At 39.9% G+C, this 7,250-nt stretch overlaps 1 long non-coding RNA gene across 1 annotated transcript; it reads right to left on the reverse strand.

Moving 5' to 3' along the window:
• Nucleotides 1–2,213: 2,213 nt before the first annotated feature.
• On the reverse strand, nucleotides 2,214–6,095 carry LOC120437660. The gene is made up of 3 exons (XR_005611325.1): nucleotides 5,905–6,095; nucleotides 5,104–5,205; nucleotides 2,214–4,657 (listed from the first exon to the last, which is right to left on the reverse strand). It is a non-coding gene; the product is annotated as an uncharacterized LOC120437660 (long non-coding RNA).
• Nucleotides 6,096–7,250: the final 1,155 nt, after the last annotated feature.

The raw sequence follows: 7,250 nt of genomic DNA on the forward strand, positions 1-7,250 counted from the left end.
AAACATGGCTAAGGTTAACAATGACTCAAATGAGATTAAACAATGCTGCTGTATGTCCACCAGGAGAGACTGGACAGTATAGATGTAAAACAAATATGCCAGCAGTTTATCTTAGTTAACGAGAGGAGAAGGCATGTGTTTGGCTCCTTCACATAGTGGACATTGAGTTGTTGTGTGGGACACCAGTAGTCCATGTCTGTTGCTGTAACAGTAGTTCATGTTTAGAATAAAAAATCCCAGCTCACTGATTTGATCGGGGCAATAGTGTGCCTAAATGTTGTATAATTTTGCTGAGAGATCTTTTACGTTGTGGTAATCTTAGATGAGTAGTTTTATGGACAAAAACCATCAGGTCATTCAGTGTTCCCTTAGTGCTAATGTATCAGAGATGTTGGTGCACTATAACTGAACTAATGTTGTTAAGTCCTTAAAGTCATATTCTTTTATTGTCATGACTCTATTGTATGATACCTAATTTATATGGAATATGGCTCAAATAAACTAAAGTCTTAAATACTTAAGTAATTTAACATTATATAATTTACATATAAAACTATGAATTGTAATTTTGAATGGTTTAAAAGCATGTAGAATAGCATATGTAGGCAAGTATATTTCTCCTTCTTTTATCAAGAAGCAAAGACAAAAAGGGAAAAAAAAAAAGAAACAGGGCAGGGTTCGATGGTTGAATCATCCGTCCCCACCAACGCCAAAACCAAATCTACGCCCTTGAGTTAAGTGCTTGGAATCTAAAAGGTATATTAAAGGAAAATCACACAGTTGTTCTTATGGATTTTTATTAGGTTTATGTGATTTAGGCAACAGCTTGTAAAGGTGAAGAGACAAGGGGACTGGCCATCCTATCTGTGTCAGAAAACATATGTGCAAAAAGAGAACTGGTAACAGTACTCACCTGTCCTGGTTGCTTCTGGCAGGATGTGGAGCAAAAGGCTGTATCCCAATTCAGGTTCTGCAGCCTCAAAGTACGCAGCCTTAACGGTCCTCAAGGGCCGCGTACTCAAAGACCGCTAAGGCCGGAAGTGCGAGGCTTGTGAAATGGGACGGTCTCCCGTCGCGCTGCCCAGGTTGCCTAGCAACCATCATACTAACAGCTGGAAACGTTTCATCCAGCTTTGTTTGACGGAAATGAAGGAGAACATATTTTGTACATTTGTTTCTACATGAGCTTTGTGTGATTTAATAAGTATTTGAGGCTGAGACCACAGGACTGTAAAACATGATTGTTCGGCTTCATTTCTGTACTGAACAGTCATTTTAAGATTAGCTAGTAAATAACAATTAGGCAATGTTGTTCCTGAGACTAAAGTCATCTCACTTTGGTAATGTAAATATAATATGGCCAATATTAAAGCTATTATATTAAACATTATTAGTTATTACAGCAGTGAACTTGACTTGAACTCTGGGTCAAAGATGCAAGTAGCAGTTAATTATATTTCCTATCACCTTAAATCTTCACTCAAAGACAAGTTTCTTTGACAGTGTATATGTAGATGTATTATATATAACAGACAAATATTGTTCCTTCAGTATGTTGGCATTACTAAATTTGGCTCAATGCTTACATATATGTATAAAAAGAAAATGTACGAGCTGTGAAAACTGTTTCTGATAGAATGAAGATCAGACTGATATATGAAATATTCCTTTATTGGGTGAGAAAATCAGACCATGTCATAACTGCTTTAAGTCACACAGAATAGATATCAGAGCCTTAAACAGGCTGACTTCTGCTAAATGGGTCAAACTGGGCAGAAAGTACACAAACACATAACATCCTTATAGAATATGATGTAACACTATAGATCAACTTAGCTCAGAATATATAAAGCATATAAACAATTACAGCATTTCACATAGCAGAGAAATGCTCATTGAAGCCCATCAATAACATAACACTGAGTGTTGTTCCTCCAGGTGAGTGAGTAGAGTTGAGTGTGTGTGTGATCAGAGGTGAAGCTGCTTCCTGGTTGTTGATGTTTGTTTCTAAAGATGTTGTTGATGAGACTTTGTAGAAAGCAGCTGGTCTGAGTGATGTGATCAGAGTGCAGTAGATAATGTCTGACAGCAGTTTGAAGAGGAAATGGATTCTGTTCTGTTCTTCACTCATCACCTACCTGACAGCTGACACCTCACACCTGTTTCTCACCTGCAGGTCAGACACGAGGACAAGAGAAGAATGGGGGGAAGAAGGAGGATGGATCTGTTGTACTGCTGTGCTTCTTGTTGCTGCTGTTGTTTTCTTGACCTACAGAAAATATACAAAAGGCTCAGTATTCTGTTGGACATCAGCCTGTTTCAGGCATCTCAGGGCTTCATACAGATAACTGTGAGACTCCTGCTGCTATTACAAACCGTTAGTGTTGACTTTCAGAATGTGGAAAAAAAGCGAGATTCAGCTTTAGCGTTCAAATATGTCCCAACTTTAGTTTCAGGTAACACTTTGTAATAACCATTATTAATAAATGATGAATTGCTATTTACCTTAAGTTCAAAGTTATTATTAAACAATAAAATCAGAATTCATAGACAACAAACATTAACTCTATTTATTAATGTTTGCTGTTGGTCCTGTCCTGGTGGACTAAACCTCACACTCAGTGACAGCTGGGATCGGCTCCAGCCCTGTTGAACTGAATTTTGCCAGCGAATGAGAAACTAGAAGGAAATTTACTTCTTCACAAATAGTTGGTTTAGAAACAAGATCTTTTACAAAAACATTCAGATAATCCTCACAGATGTTGTTTATGAAAGCATGTACTGTATAAGTAGGCAGATTGATAACTCGTTACATTGTGTGTTTACATTTATTAGAGATGGTTATTAGAACGTTTTACAAGACTTAATTTTTCATTTCATCAAACCTGTTCAGACCGTGTTAGTGTCTCTGAGCTCTCTGTCAGCGACTCTGTGATCTACAGTGTTTGTTCATCTTCATTCATTTTTCACAGGATTGATTAACTCCATTTAAAACAGTATTACAAACTTAACATCAACTTAAATTAGTGTTACAGTACAGCTTCTTTACACTGTGCAAGAATTCAACGTACAAGATTATATATATATAATATTATATATATTCGTTTCATCTTTCTGTTCAGCAGCTGTTTATAAGATCAAACTTGTTCTGCGAAGATTGAGCTGCACAAACTGTTGCTCGGGTAGAGATCAGCTGTTACAGAATAATTACAGTCACTGACTAAATCAAATGACATGACAAACACTGTATAAAATAATCTGAACAACATAGCAAATACTGTGAATTATAGGGAATCAATAACACTGTTAGAAAAAGCGTCTTGAAAAAACAGTGATATTCCGGCAGCTGGGGCGCCAAAATATGACCGTATAATTACAGAAAATAACTCCCGCATACAAATACGGTTATTTCCAGTAATGAAAATACAATTAGTTGCGCTAATTTGACATGGGATCTCACCTTTTTTAAGTGATTTTAAACATTAACGTAGGAACATGTTAATGTCATTAAACAGTGAAATCATCTATAAATGGGGAAAAAAAAACATCTCAAAAAAACAGTAATATTCCGGCAGCTGAATCAGGGAATTCCTTCAACGTTTTTATCCTGAACGTCACCTGAAATAAAGAGCATCTCTGCCAACGTCCAATTACATTTTACTGTTTACATTATAACACTCAGCTTACTGAGAGAAAATGAGTCTTCATTTTTCCAAACAGTTCATTCAGTATAACTCCATAAGTTTACTGATCAGACTTGTTCCAAACACTCAGGTTAAAATTACAAGATAATAAAATTAAATACATCCTCACAGTAACTGCACTTGTAGAGTTACTTTCTGGTGTGGATCTGTTGGTGTTTTTTCAGCTGATGTGGAGTTTTAAAAGTCTTCTCACACAGGTCACATTTATAAGGTCTCTCCTCAGTGTGGCTAAACATGTGTTGTTGTAACTGTGCATCTGTTGTAAACAGTTTCCCACACTGATCACAGAAGGAAACTTCATTTCTAGTGTGAATCCGTAGGTGAATATTTCGGTAGTGTTTCTCGCTGAAACTTTTTCCACAAAAGTCACAGCTGTACGCCTTAATTCCAGAGTGGGTAACTAGATGCTTCTGTAAGTGGCCATTTAGAACAAAAGCCTTACCACACAATTCACAGCTGTAAGCTTTAACTCCACTGTGGATGAGTTGGTGCGTTTTTAAGTTTCCAGCCCGGTTAAAAGACTTTCCACACAACTCACAGCTGTAAGGTTTAACTCCACTGTGGATGAGTTGGTGTGTTTTTAAGCTTCCAGCCTGGGCAAAAGACTTTCCACACAACTCACAGCTGTAAGGTTTAACTCCACTGTGGATGAGTTGGTGTGTTTTTAAACTTCCAGTCCGGGTAAAAGACTTCCCACACTCATCACAGCTGTACGGTTTAACTCCACTGTGGACGAGTTGGTGTGTTTTTAAGCTTCCAGCCTGGGCAAAAGACTTCCCACACTCATCACAGCTGTACGGTTTAACTCCACTGTGGACGAGTTGGTGTGTTTTTAAATGTCCACTCTGGGTAAAATCCTTCCCACACTCATCACAGCTGTAGGTTTTCTCTCGCTTTCTTCTGTGAGATTTGTCGGCCTCCTGAGAGCGCTGACTTCTTGCTCCATGTTGGTCCTGCAGTGACAGAGATACAAACAGAGGCAGTGAGTTAATTGCAGTTGTGGAACAAACTGAAACTCCCTCCATCAGTGGAATCAAACATGTCAACAAACACATTGTAGGTGTGTTTCCCCCACCTTCTGGTGGCAGTATCACATTACAATGATGTGACACAATGAGAGGTATAATTAAAATGACATTATTGAAGAAATATTGATCAATGAAGAAAATCTTTTACGAAATTTCAAGTTCAACTGATGATATCGTTGTTTCAATGTGTGCTTATAAAATATGATCTTTGTATTTTCTTGTAACTTCTGTGGTTTCTGATTTGAATGTAGATTCTGTATATATGGATGAGCCCAGGATGCAAACGATAAAGCTGCTGTTAACGGGTTTTTAAAAACACACCAGCTGTGCACACAGTTTCAGTAATATGATAACTGTGATATTTTTCTCACCTTTTGTGTTGAAGACATTGATTGTTTCCTCTGTAGTGGCTGAGCTGAGTCCAAATGGATGAAATTGTTCCTCTGTTGCACCACCAGACTCCTGTTACTCAGCTGGGACACACACACACACACACACACACACACACACACACATATATATATATATATATACACACACACACATGACAGCATTGCTGTCCAGCATTGTGTTTATCAAAACTCTTTTTACAAATCCTGCTGGAATACGTCAGGTTACAGCTGCAGTCAAAGCAAGATGGAAATAATTGAACAAGCAAGCGAGCGCTCAGCTTCTCCCAGCATGCTGAGCTAATGATTAGTTGGTGTTTTTCTGCAAACAGTCTCTCACTCTGTCAACGTGTTCACAATAAACTGTGAACACACTTCGCCGATTTCACGGATTTTTGATGGTAGCGACCTTTTGGAGACTTTTACTTCCAGGTGAAGAATCAGCCGTTTTTATTTGCGCTGGAAGAAAATAAAATACAGATGCATCTGGAGATCATCCTATGAAGTCCTATTCTAAAGGCTGATTGCCCTCCCCCACGCTTGTACCTGTGGCTTCATGTCCTGGGGGTTGGCTCTTCTCCTGCCCTGCACCCTTTGTTCATATTCAAAGACTATTTTTCTGTATGTATTCTTTCCCTCTAGCAACCGCCAGATTATAATGTTGCAAGCAATCACGAACTCTACAGTCTGTCTAACTCCAGTGTATACCAAGCAATCTATTATTCCCAAAAGAGATAAACTCAACATAAACTGAACCCACATTAAAGTTAGCTCGGTGCTTACCTTTAGATGAGCCCACAAACCGAGAGAAACTCCGTGATGAAGCTGAAAGTCTTAAGAAACAGATAAGGGAGCAGAGACCCACGTGGTTCACGCTGATCTCAGCTACGATCCAGGAGACAAGGGTGTGCAGATCGATGCAGATATCGATCCAAACGTTGGTAGTGGTATATGTTCCTGTAAGTTCACTACTTTACTCCCGTTTCATGAAAAAGCAGCTCTCTCTGCTCGACTCCTCTCCTGCACACACACTTTCTCCGCCCCCTTTTCCTGGCTCTGTGGTGATTTGTTACTGTGCGGTCACGTGACTCAGCTCCACACGTAACCACGTGGGGTGTAATTTCGAAATTCGCGGGCGTTTATCAATATGCGTACTTGTGCGTACTTGCGTTCTCGTGTACTCGTGATACGTCATCAGTCGGAGACCAAGTACTGTTCCAATTCGAAGTACGCATCACGCCGAGAACGCGAAAAAGTCCCGGATGTGTTCTCGATCCGCCCGTTTTATCGAGCATGCATCGGTGTAGACTTGGGACAGCTATATATCCCAGAATGCATTTCGTCCAAAACTCAACAGCGGACTCCCGGCACATCGTCCCCCCCTCCCTCCCCGCCCGCTCGCGGTCTTCTCACTACTCAGGTTAAAGAAACCCCAGCAGCTGTCTATAGTATTGAGTGTCCACTAGAATAGAAATAAAAGCGTTTCTTACATCTCACCTGCTTGTTTTTATTAAGGTATGTACACGTATGTACATGTACACTATTTTTATTAATAGAGGTTTCACTACTGAGGTTAAAAATGATATATAAGTCACTTAGATCACTTCTAAATGTTAATGTTTGGTTTATTTCAGTGTTTTATTTGTTCCTGAGTAAACCGGTTTGGCTGTGATTAAAGTTAAGCTTCATAACATGTTACTCACAGTTAAATTAGGAGGGACGGCAGTAAAAACTCCGGACCTGTGACATCATCACGCACGCTGGTACAAATCACGAGTCCGTGCTTTCGCGTGCCTTGAGAATTGAGAGGCGGCCCACGCAGTCCGTGCTCACGTTCTCGGGCGATGCGTACTCCCGTGCGTTCTCGGCGAGCACGTACTCACCGAGAACGCGAGTACGTACTCGCGTACTCGGGCATTGATAAACGGCCCGCGCCTATCTCCTTTTATTAAACTCTTTTTTCTTGGCCTCGATGGAAACGTCATCATGGGAAGGAGAATTGCTAAGGACTCAGGAAAAGAGAGGAGCGGTGCTGAGAATTGGAACAGCCTTAGGCTGTATCCCAATTCAGGTTCTGCAGCCTTAAAGTACGCAGCCTTAACGGTTCACAAGGGCCGCGTACTCAAAGG

This window comes from Oreochromis aureus, linkage group 3 (assembly GCF_013358895.1).
Source record: "Oreochromis aureus strain Israel breed Guangdong linkage group 3, ZZ_aureus, whole genome shotgun sequence".
In the NCBI taxonomy this organism is placed as follows: Eukaryota; Metazoa; Chordata; class Actinopteri; order Cichliformes; family Cichlidae; genus Oreochromis; species Oreochromis aureus.